Here is a 12,211-nt window from a genome sequence, read left to right on the forward strand (position 1 = left end):
CCTAAAGTAGCACACGGCTTTAATTAATTTATTGTTTTAAATTTTAATGGGTATTAACGTGTTTAATGGTTTAATATGTTTTAGCTGTTTAAATTATTTATTGTTTTATACTGCTTAACTCGCTTTCATCTGTTTGCTGCCCTGAGATCTTACTGATATAGGGTAGGATACAAACATTTTAAATAAATACATAAATAATATTATGCTGCTGTTTTACTGTTATGTTGTAAGGGTGGGTTTCTTTTAATCCTTCTTGTTAGCTGCATTGTGCTTCCTGGAGGAAAGACTTGGTATCAATGTTTTCAATAAATAAAATAAATCCAGCCCATTAATGTCAACACGGACAGGAGGTGACTCCTCTATAGGACATATGTAAACAAACATGAAGTCCTTTGCTGAATATTTTGCCTCCATCTTTCCTGGCCTCTCCATTTAATAGGACTCCCATCCAGACTGGGCTTGTACAATGCAACCCACCTCAAGCTCTGGGTATGGGGATGGAGCAGGACATTTTTATTGGATCGTTTTGATGTTTGGCACAATTGAGGATGATGTTTCCTGTCTCCTAGCTGATGTTTCCTGTCTCCTGGCTGAGCAGAGCAGAGGAAGCTGCTCCAGCTGGACTAGGGGCTATACAAGCAAGCAAGCTCCCAGAGAGCGAGTGATCAGAGTGAGTGAACAGGGAGAGCAAACAGGAGTTCAGCAGTGGAGGTCAAGGGGGGAGGTCCCCAACATTTTTTAAAATTTCTTTTTCTTGTAACACACACTTCCATACTAGTGGGACTCCGTTGTTAACCTCCAGTGAATAGAGGACATAGCACAGGCTATCCTAGTATAATCAGAAAGCTAGAAACTGAAGGGGAATAGAGGCCATGGAGGGAAAAGACTCTCCAGTGGTGGTGACCTGCAAGGTCTGTGCCATGTTTGTTTTCTTGCCTGAGGTCAACATGGCCTACATGTGCAACAAGTGCAAGTTGACCACGCTGTTGGAAGAAAAAGTAAGAGGACTGGAGCGGCGAGTGTAGACCCTCCAGGGAATAAGAGAAGACAAAGTGTTCATAGACAGAATGGTGGAACTACAGCAGCAATGTGAAGTACAGAACAATGTGAAGTACAGAAACAAACAGAATGAACTTGAACTCTTAATACTGGAGGGAAATTATGACTTGATAGGTGAAACTGAAACTTGGTGGGATGATTCCCACAACTGGTATGCAGCAATTCAAGGATGTAACTTGTTCAAAAAGAACAAAAGGAACAGGAAGGGAGGTGGAGTTGCACTATATGTTAAAAAATACATATATTTGCACAGAAAAACAGGAGGATGAGCTTGATAGCCCCATCGAGAGCATCTGGGTTAAAATAAATGGAGCAAAGAATAAAAGAAATATGGTGGTCGGAGTATACTATCGGCCACCCAGTCAAGGAGAAGACAAGGATGAAACTTCTGAAAAGCAAATAGCTAATGTTTCAAGGAAGCATGATGTAGTAGTAATGGGGGACTTCAATTTCCCTGATATTTGTTGGGAGACAAATTCTGCAAAACATGGCCCCTCCAAAAGATTCCTGACTTGTGTTGTGGATAGCTTCCTCCTACAGAAAGTGGAGGAAGGAACTAGAGGATCAGCTATCCTTGACTTGATCCTAACCAACAGAGATGACTTAGTGGATAAAGTAGCAGTTACAGGAACTCTGGGGGAAAGCGTCCATGTTGCACTTGAGTTCTTGGTTCTAAGGGAAGCAGAAGCCAAGTGTAGCAAAATGCATACGCTGGATTTTAGGAAAGCCGATTTTAATAAACTCAGAACAATGATCAGTAAGGTCCCAAGGCAAGCGACTCTAATGAAAAAAGGAGTCCAAGATGGGCAGGAGTTTTTTTTTTTTAAAGGAAATTCTCAAGGCACAATTACAAACAATTCCAACAAGAAGAAAAGGTGGAAGACAACAGAAGAAGCCAATGTGGCTTCACAAAATCTGAGAGATGATCTGAAAACAAAAAAGGACACACATAGGACCGCCCCTTTGCATCCCTCTGAGGTTGCTGGCACGGTTCTCAGCTGGGATGGGGAGGAGGTGGGGAACTTGGACTCCAGGGTCTGAGGTCGGAGTGCTGTCCCCAACCTCAGATCCAGGAAACTGAAGTATTCTATGTCCTCCGTATACTCTGTCTAGGGGCCATAGGATTGCTCTCTTAATCAGTTAATGAGGAAATAACCATTGACATAACTACTGATAGCTTATTTGTTTATTAAAGTATTTGTACCCCACCTTTCCATTAATAGAAATACTTGAGATGGCTTACAATCTAATTGGCATATTGAAACAGCAGTAACATACAGAACAAGCGGCAATAAGATCCAGTGTGATTCAGTGGTTAGAGTGTTGGACTGGGACTCAGGAGATCTGGGTTCTAGTCTCCACTCAGCCATGAAGCTCACTGGGGCCAGTTACTGATTCTCAGCCTAACCTACCTCACGGCGTTATTATGAGGATAAAATGGAGAGGAGGAGAATTATGTAAGCCACCTTGGCAAGAGGAAAAAAGATGGGATAGGAAGTAGAAGGAAGGACAAGCAACAAAGGAAGAGTACAGGCAGGTAGCACAGACTTGCAGGGGTGGCGTCAGGAAGGCTAAAGCTGAGAACAAGCTGAGGTTAGCGAGGGATGCTAAAAGCAACAAAAAGCTTTCTTCAGCTATGTGCATAGTAAAAGACAGAGGAAAGAAATGGTGATTCAGCTATTAAATAAGGATGGCAAAATGATAACAGATGACAAAGAAAAGGCAGAAGTGCTCAATTCCTACTTTGGCTCAGTCTTCTCCCAAAAGAGGGTCTATGACCCCCCCCCCCCCAGCAAAGGTGAAGTATAGGCTGAAGGGGCAGGATTGCAGCCTGAGATTGATAGGCATATGGTCAAGGAACACCTAATTACTTTGAATGAGTTCACATCTTCACGGCCAGATGAACTGCATCCTAGAGTCATAAAGGAACTGGCAGAAGAGCTCTCAGAACCACTGTCTATTATCTTTGAGAAATCATGGAGGATGGGTGAAATGCCAGATGACTGGAGGAGGGCTAATGTTGTCCTTATCTTCAAAAAGGGTAAAAAGGAGGAACCTGGGAACTACAGACCAGTCAGTCTGATATCAATCCCTGGGAAAATTCTGGAGCAGATAATAAAGCAATCAATCTGTAAGCAATTTGTGCAGGGAATGCTGATCAAATTTGCAGATGACACAAAATTGGGTGGGATAGCTAATACCTTGGAAGACAGAAACAAAATTCAAAGTCTTCTTGATAAACTGGAGCACTGGGCAGAAAACAACAGAATGACATTTAATAGGGATAAATGCCAAGTTCTGCACCTAGGAAAAAGAAACCAAATGCACAGTTACAAGATGGGGGATACTTGGCTCAACAACACTACAAGTGAGAAGGATCTTGGAATTGTGGTAGATCACAAGCTGAATATGAACCAGCAATGTGATGTGGCTGCAAAAAAGGCCAATGTTAGTTTGGGTTGCATTAATTGAAGCATCGCTTCCAAATCCCGGGAAGTACTAGTTCCCCTCTATTCAGCACTGGTTAGGCCTCATCTGGAGTACTGTGTCCAGTTCTGGGCACCACACTTTAAGAAGGATGCAGACAAGCTGGAGAGGGTTCAGAGGAGGGCAACAAAGATGATCAGGGGACTGGGAACAAAGCCCTATGAGGAGAGACTGAAAGAACTGGGCATGTTTAGCCTTGAGAAGAGAAGACTGAGGGGAGATATGATAGCACTCTTCAAGTACTTGAAAGGTTGTCACAGAGAAGAAGGCCAGGATCTCTTCTTGATCATCCCAGAGTGCAGGAAACAGAAGAATGGGCTCACGTGACAGGAAGCCAGATTCCGGCTGAACATCAGGAAAAATGCCCTGACTGTTACAGCAATACAACAATGGAACTAGTTACCTAAGGAGTTGGTGGGCTCTCCCACACTGGAGGCATTCAAGACGAGGCTGGACAGCCATCTTTCGGGGATGCTCTGACTTGGATTCCTGCATTGAGCAGGAGGTTGGACTCTATGGTCCTATAGGCCCCCTCCAGCCCTACTTTCCTATGATTCTATGATTCTATGCTCTGGGTTTGAGTCACAACCAGCCAGAACTTTAAAGGAGCTATCCAAGGTGATGAACCTTAACCCCCCAATAGCTCCTTGGATAGCTCCTTGAGAGGTCTGACTGAAACCCAGAGTGGACTCAGTGCCCACTGGCATTGGTGCCACCAGCCTCCACTGGAAACCTTTCAATGCTTCTAAGCACAGGTGATGCCCCATTGCATTCAGCTTCTGCATGCCAGTCCCAATAATCCCACAGAGTTGTCTGATGCTGCATGCACTTGGGGCAAGACAGAAGGTAAGAAATTGCATGGAGATCTTTCATCATCCCATTATTCCCTCGTATTGCCCTTTTATTGGCAAATAGCCCCAAATATCCATTGCCAACTGGCAGTTGCTCTCCAACATCTCAGAGAGAGGCCTTTCCACACCTCTGCTAGACGAGACCCTTCCTCAAGTCAAAGATGTCCTGTGCCACTGAGCAATGGTCTGCCCCACCCTGCTCAGGCACAGTGGTGGCAACGAGAAGTGAACCAGAAACCACAGCAATACAGTGGCCAGCAGGAAACTTGCTCTGGATCACCTAGGCTGCACCTGTTCAAATGGTTTTTCCTAGCCGCATGAACTGCCATCTTAGAATGGCCCTTTCCGCAGAGCTCGTGTTAGGAGTTGCGTCATTTCTTTATTGCTCTCTTTGGGTGGTGCATTTCACTGTCATCAGCAAACAAGTGGTTGAAAGGAAGACTGTGTCTTCTCATGGAATTAAGGAGACATTGTCTTTCTTTCTTTCTTTCTTTCTTTCTTTCTTTCTTTCTTTCTTTCTTTCTTTCCTATACTGCCCAATAGCCGAAGCTCTCTGGGCAGTTCACAAAAATTAAAACCAAAGAGCACACAATAAAACAATATAAAATATATAAAACATTAAAACCACAATATAACAATACAGCCAGAAGAAAACCAGAAGAAAACCTAGCAGCAATGCAGGGATTTAAAATACAGATATAAAACAGCAAAGCTAAAAGTCTAGAAAGCTAAAATGCTAAAATGCCTGGGAAAATAAAAAGGTCTTCACCTGGCGCCGGAAGGAATACAATGTAGGTGCCAGGTGAACCTCACTAGGGAGCTCATTCCAGAGCTGGGGTGGCACAGCAGAAAAAGTCCTCCTCCTAGTAGCCACCCGCCTCACTTCCTTTGGCAGGGGCTCACGAAGAAGGGCCGCTGAGGATATTTTAAGGTCTGGGCAGGCACATATGGGAGGAGGTGATCCTTCAGATAACCTGGCCCCAAGCCGTTCAGGGCTTTGAATGTTAACACCAGCAATTTGAATCGGGCCCGGAAATAGACTGGCAGCCAGTGCAGCTGGAAAAGTACTGGCATAATATGAGCTCACAGGCCAGTCCCTGTTAACAATCTTGCTGCCCTATTAATGTACTTTAACATTCTCCTTTCGGATGATAGACTACCATTAATATCTTGTCAGTGCTACTGGGCAACCTCCCTATTTCCAAACACGATTGCCTTCTCCAGTGGAAATGCCACAAAAATGGCTATTTCCCTACCACACTACCACCCAGTGACGGATTAACAAGTCAGCTCCAGATAAGAATTGTTTCTCTTCCCTCTTCAAGGGGGATGAGGAGGGATACTTACCTAAGGGAAGCCTGGAATTGGTGATTCACGATCTGGAAGGTATTTATTTGTTGTATTTATTGCATCTCTGATCTGCCCACTAACCTCCAGGAGGGATTGCTGTAATTACCTTAGGGTGGGACCTCCTTTGAAGAGAGGTGGGAATGTCCAGGTGTTAATTTCAGACCAATGCCTTACCAGGAAAGGCAGGAGCGGAGCCCATAACATGTGCTTTCCATTTGTTTGTGTTCAAGTCTTGGTGCTGACCTTTCAAGCCCAAAGTGGTCCTGTCCCAGTGTGCCTTAGGGAAACCCACTTTCACCCCCAAGGCCTTGCTCTGCCCAACCTAGGAAGAGAACATCTGAGGAGGTTCTCCATGGAGAGGCTTGACGTCTGAGGTTTGGCTGGTGGCTGGAAGGGGGAAGGTGTTGCCCTACTTTCCTTCTAGAATGGCTTCCCCTTGGGATTGGGGAGTGCTCCTCTATGGCTTTTACAATCCATCTTTTTTTGGAAAGCCATGTGTGAAGGTTTGAGGCGGACAGAGGCAAAGGAAAAAGGCCCAGGCTTAGAGGCCTGGAGTTTTCTTTTGGGAGGGGGCAACCCTGAGTGGACTAGTTTCATTTCTCCACTTCAGTGTCAGTTTCATTTCCCCACTTAAATTTCATTTTTTCAAGTCTGAAGCAGTACTTTCAGTTTTGAGGGAGGATGGTATGTATAGAGAGGGAGAGAGCCAGTAAGAGTCAGAAAGACCAGGCTCAGCTCTATTCTGTAAGGACTGTTAGTTGTGACTTGCTTGCTTTAATATACCAATAAACTGTTGTGGTTAAACCTGTGTCTAGAGTGTCAGTCACCCCACTTCTACAGCCTAACCACATACTGCAGGTAAGTACAGCTAGGGCAATTTTAAAGAAGAAAGGTGGGACTCTTCAGGAGGCAAGAGACCCTTAAGGAGATGCTCAGGGGGTCCAGGTCAAAAGGGGAACCCTGGCACCATCTCACTCAGGGCTTCTCCACACTGGGCCTATATAGTGCTATCAAGATTGGTTACTCATTGACGTTTTCGGGTCATTTTCATGACAGCATTGACCTCCGGTGCCTCTCCCAGTGTTTTTCAGCTTAATTCCCCCATGATTTCACTCACCGAATATGCAGTAATAAATATGCACCTCATCAAGAGGTGGTGTATTTCCTGGATAGTGCAATATCGCTGCGCTGTCACAGCACCATTTGCTGGCTGTATAAATGGAACAGATGGAACTTCCCCACAAAGGAAACAGCCAAAAACAAGGGTGTGTGTGTGGAATGGGGGAGGCTGGTGTAGTGTGCCAATTGTAATCCTGGAAAGATTCTGCAAGAACAAAGGCAGAGTGTGGGATTTTTGCTTTTATGGAGAGAAGCCCTCACCTATTTGTATCCTCCCCCAGAGTTAATAAGTTCTCCAGGAACCCACACTTCTTCATGATACCTTTGTGTACTAGCAGAGATGTCTGATCCTTCTTTTGTCCTTGCTCTACTGTTGTGAGCCCCCAAAGTTTACACACCCATGTGTGTGCGTGACTCCCTTCTGTAGATTAATTTCTCCTGACACCTTTTGCTTGATGCTCCTTCTCTTTATGGTTAGTCCCTGCCCCATTCAAAGTGTTCCGATAGCTGTGATTGTGGGTACGTCAAGGAGTTTGATGAAGGTGAGCCAATTTGCTGCTATGTCTGTTCTCCCTGTGCAGAAGGGACAATCTCCACTCAGGAAGGTAAGTGACTCCAGAGGAAAGCCTGTTCCTGGAGAAACAGTGCAAAGATCCACCTAGAGATATTTGGTGACGGATTTTAAGATATTTTAAAAATCTGGGTCCTTCTTTGCTTTTAGATGTGTAGCACCCATAATTAATAATTCCACAAAGTTGCTACTAATGTACCTTGGAGGATGCATTCTGTGTGGGTGGGTGGTGGGTGGCAGGGGATGCTTTCAGCAATGCCATCCTACATACATCTTGCAACTTCATCTATTATATTTATGTCCTGCCCTTCAATACATGCATTCTATGCTCCCTGTGCAGATGTGGACAATCTCCACTCCGGAAGATAATTGACTCCAGTGGACAGCCAGTTCCCCTAGAGATATATGGTGAAGGATTTAAAGCCTTAAAAAAATCTGGATCCTTCCTTGTTTTTAGACGTGTAGCACCCATAATTAATTCCACAAAGTTGCTACTAATGTACCTTGGAGGATGCATTCTGTGTGGGTGGGTGGTGGGTGGCAGGGGATGCTTTCAGCAATGCCATCCTACATACATCTTGCAACTTCATCTAATATATACTGTGTATGTGTGTGTGTGTGTGTGTGTGTACATACATATACATACATGGGGCCATGGTGGCTTAGTGGTTAAGACGCTGAACTGCAGACCGGAAGGTCGGCAGGACAGCAGTTCAAGACCCGAGTTCCGCATGATGGAGTGAGCTCCCGTCTTCAGTCCCAGCTCCTGCCAACCTCGCAGTTCGAAAGCAAGAAATTGCAAGTAGATAAATAGGTACCACTTTGGCGGGAAAGGTAACAGCCTTCCGTGCACTTCAGTGTTCAGTCATGCCGGCCACATGACCACGGAAGCGTCTTTGGACAGCGCTGGCTCTTCAGCTTAGAAATGGAGATGAGCACCACACCCTAGAGTCGGACACGACTGGTTGGGGATGCCTTTACCTTTTTCACCTTTATATATATACATACACACATATATATATACACACATGCACAGTATATATCCCGGCTTTCAAGACATGCATTCTAAGGGCAGCTAATGGTAAGAAATGTTAAATAATATGAACCAGTTAATGACAATCAAGTAATATGAAACTGCAGAGGGTAAATTCACAGGCGATTAATGATTTCAGCATCTAAAAGGCCCGGCAAAATTAAAACCTCTCCACCTGGTGCTGAGAAAAATCAGCACAGCTGCCAGGCAAGGCTTTCTGGGAAGTTGTGGATTCCCATTTCTCATAAATGGGAATCCACAACTGCCAAGGGCCTCTTTAGAAAACATGCACACCCCCTGCATTGCATACGATTGGGCTGACCCATGTTGAATCATGTGTACCATGAAATATGGCTGGGCCCATAGTGCACAGGGGAGAATGGCAAGATCCAGTAGGCACGATCCATGCTCTGTGTGAAGGGAGGCCTACTTGCTCTTGAATATATCTCCCAAATCTGATGCACTTCCTTGCCAGGGCAAATTATGTTAAATGCATAATTCAAGAAGATAATTTTGAAACTGCTGCCCTAAAACCACCTAACACTTCACATTAATCAGAATTTTTGTGAACTGCCCAGAGAACCTTGGCTATTGGGCAGTATAGAAATCAATCAATCAATCAATCAATCCCCTGCCATATGTTGTCACTCTACGAATACTCCATCCACCATTATTGGCTTTTCTGGTTTTCACCCTGAAAAATGTGTTGTATGAAATGTTGATAGAACACCAACTACTTCAAATGTGGTATTGACATTAATTATTCTGAAGTCATTCTCCTTCTTTTTAGATGCAGATCATTGTAACAGGTGCCCAGAAGATCAGCATCCAAACAAGGACCAAGATCTATGTGTCCCCAAGGATATAACATTCCTCACCTATGAGGAACCTTTGGGGATCATCCTAATGTCCCTTGCCCTGTTCTTGTCCTTCACCACAGGCTGTGTATTAGGAATCTTCATTAAATTCCTAGAAACACCAATTGTCAAAGCCAACAACCGGGACCTCTCCTATCTTCTCCTCATCTCCCTCCTGCTTTCCTTTTTGTCCTCCTTCTTGTTCATTGGACGGCCAAGGGCAGCGACCTGCCTTCTCCGACAAACAGCCTTCAGCATCATCATCTCAGTCGCCATCTCTTCTGTGTTGGCAAAAACGATCACTGTGGTGCTGGCCTTCCTGGCCACAAAGCCAGGGAACAGGGTGAGGAGATGGCTGGGGAAGAGTTTGGCCAACACCATTGTTATTTCCTGTTCCAGCATCCAAGTTGTCATCTGCTCCATCTGGCTGGGCATCTCTCCACCCTTCCCAGACTCTGACATGCACTCCCAGCCTGGGCAGATCACCCTGCAATGCAATGAAGGGTCCATCACAATGTTTTACGCTGCCCTTGGCTACATGGGCTTCCTGCCTGCCATCTGCTTCATGGTGGCGTTTTTGGCCAGGAAGCTGCCTGGGGCCTTCATTGAAGCCAAGCTGATCACCTTCAGCATGCTGGTCTTCTGCAGTGTTTGGGTGTCCTTTGTGCCCACCTACCTGAGCACCAAGGGCAAATACATGGTGGCCGTGCAGGTCTTCTCCATCTTGGCCTCCAGTGCTGGGCTGTTGGGCTGCATCTTTATTCCCAAGTGCTACATTATTGTATTGAGGCCCGATCTAAATACAAAAGAGCACCTAGTGACTAAAACTAAAGATGCCATATGATTCTGACTGATTGAATATTACATTTATATCCTGCTTCCCCACCCCCACCCCTTTTCAGTCTTGGGAATTTGTGTCCAGTGTGGCCATAGTGAATGCAAGCTAACTGATTCAGGAGTGAACCATGGACTGCTATGATAGCTATTCTCTCCTTCCTCCAGCAATGAATGGATTATAATGAATACATCGTGAAGCAACAACAACAACAACAACAACAACAGAGAGCTGCAGTGTTTAATTCCCAATATATTTGTGTCCCCAAGATGTTATGAGAGACTTCTCACCAAGGTCATCTGAAACAGAAGATACAAAGAATTCTTGAAAATCTAATTTACATCTGTTAAGAATTTATATATACACACACAGGACCACTTAAGATACAAAACTAATTTTCATTGCTGAGGGGAAAAATCCTTAAAAACAACAAGCTAGTATACGAGCATTTCTATACCTGGCTAAAATCCCGCAACTTTACCGGAGCTTTCTGCTTCCATTTTAAATGCAGGATCATGAGGGGCTGTGTTCAAACGCACTTGCCTCCCGTCCCTTTCCCCCTTATCTGCGTTGTTCTATATGTTTCATTAGACAGTGACTAGATGGCGCTGTGATCTAACTCCTCTGATTGCAGGATTTCCTCTTTTCATGAGGAAACTCAATGCACTGTAATTTGCTAGCTCATTATCTGTGACCTTTTAAAAAATGAGATGATGGTCATTAATTATTAGGACACGCCCCGGACATTGAAGACATCATGTAAAGGACCTGCAAACTTCCATTAAGAACATAAGAACTTAAGAACATAAGAAGAGCCCAGCTGGACCAGACCAACAGTTGATCCAGTCCAGCATTCTGTTCACATAGTGGCCAACCAGCTGTCAACCAGGAACCCACAAGCAGGACACGAGTGCAACAGCACCCTCCCACCCATGTTCCTCAGCAACTAATGTACACTGGCCCACCACCCCTGGTACTAGGCATAGCACACAGCCATCAGGACTAGTAGACACTGATAGCTTTCTCCTTCAAGAATTTGTCCAACCCCCTATTAAAGCCATCCAAATTGGTTGCCATCACTACATCCTGTGGTAGCAAATTCCACAGTTTAACTCTGTGCTGTGTGAAGGAGTCCTTCCTTTGATCTGTCCTGAATCTCCCACCATTCAGCTTTGTGGGATGACCCCAGGTCCTAGTATATGGAGAGAGGGAAAAAAATGTCTCTCTATCCATGTCCTCCACAGTATGCATAATTTTGTAGACCGCTATCATGTCTCCCTTTACCCCCCTTTTTTCCAGGCTCAACAATCCCAGCTTTTGTAACCTTCCCTCATAGGGGAGATGCTCCAGCCCCTTGATCATTTTAGCTACCGCTGTCTGAGTTTTATCCAGCTCCACAATATCTTTTTTAGGTATGGTAACCAGAAGTGTACACAGTTTTCCAAGTGTGGGTGCACCATAGGATTGTTTAAAGGCAGTATGATATTGGCAGTTCGCCTTTTTTACAGCAGCCGCACACTGGGTTGCCATTTTCATCAAGCTGTCCACCACAACCCCAAGATGTCTTTCTTGGCTGGTCACTGCTAGCTCAGATCCCATCAGACTACACTTGAAGTTGGGATTTTTTGCCCCAGCGTGCATCACTTTTCACTTGACTTCACCATGGTCAGATTTCCCTCCTCCCCTGAATGAGAATGACTTCAGCTTCGTCCTGCCCTTGTCTGCAAAGAGAACAGGGGACATTTAGCTCCGAAAGCACAGGTGCCCTGCAGATGTTTTGGACTCCAACTCCCATCAGTCACAGCAAGCATGGCCAGTGGTTCAGAATGCTGGGAGCTAGCAGTCTCACTCATTGTCGCACATTGCAGAACAACCCATGGTTAGCGAACCATAGGTTGTGTGATCATCAAAGCACCTTAACAAACCATAGGCTGTGTGTGATGATCCAAAGCAGGCCATCACATGTCCCATCCCTCAGTGTTCAGTGGGTTGCAGTTTGCGAATTATTCTGCTGTTTGCAGATGGCAGCTGTATGAAATGGAGACACCA

This window comes from Heloderma suspectum, chromosome 2 (assembly GCF_057233095.1).
Source record: "Heloderma suspectum isolate Gila_16-S chromosome 2, 16-S_ref, whole genome shotgun sequence".
Taxonomy (NCBI): domain Eukaryota; kingdom Metazoa; phylum Chordata; class Lepidosauria; order Squamata; family Helodermatidae; genus Heloderma; species Heloderma suspectum.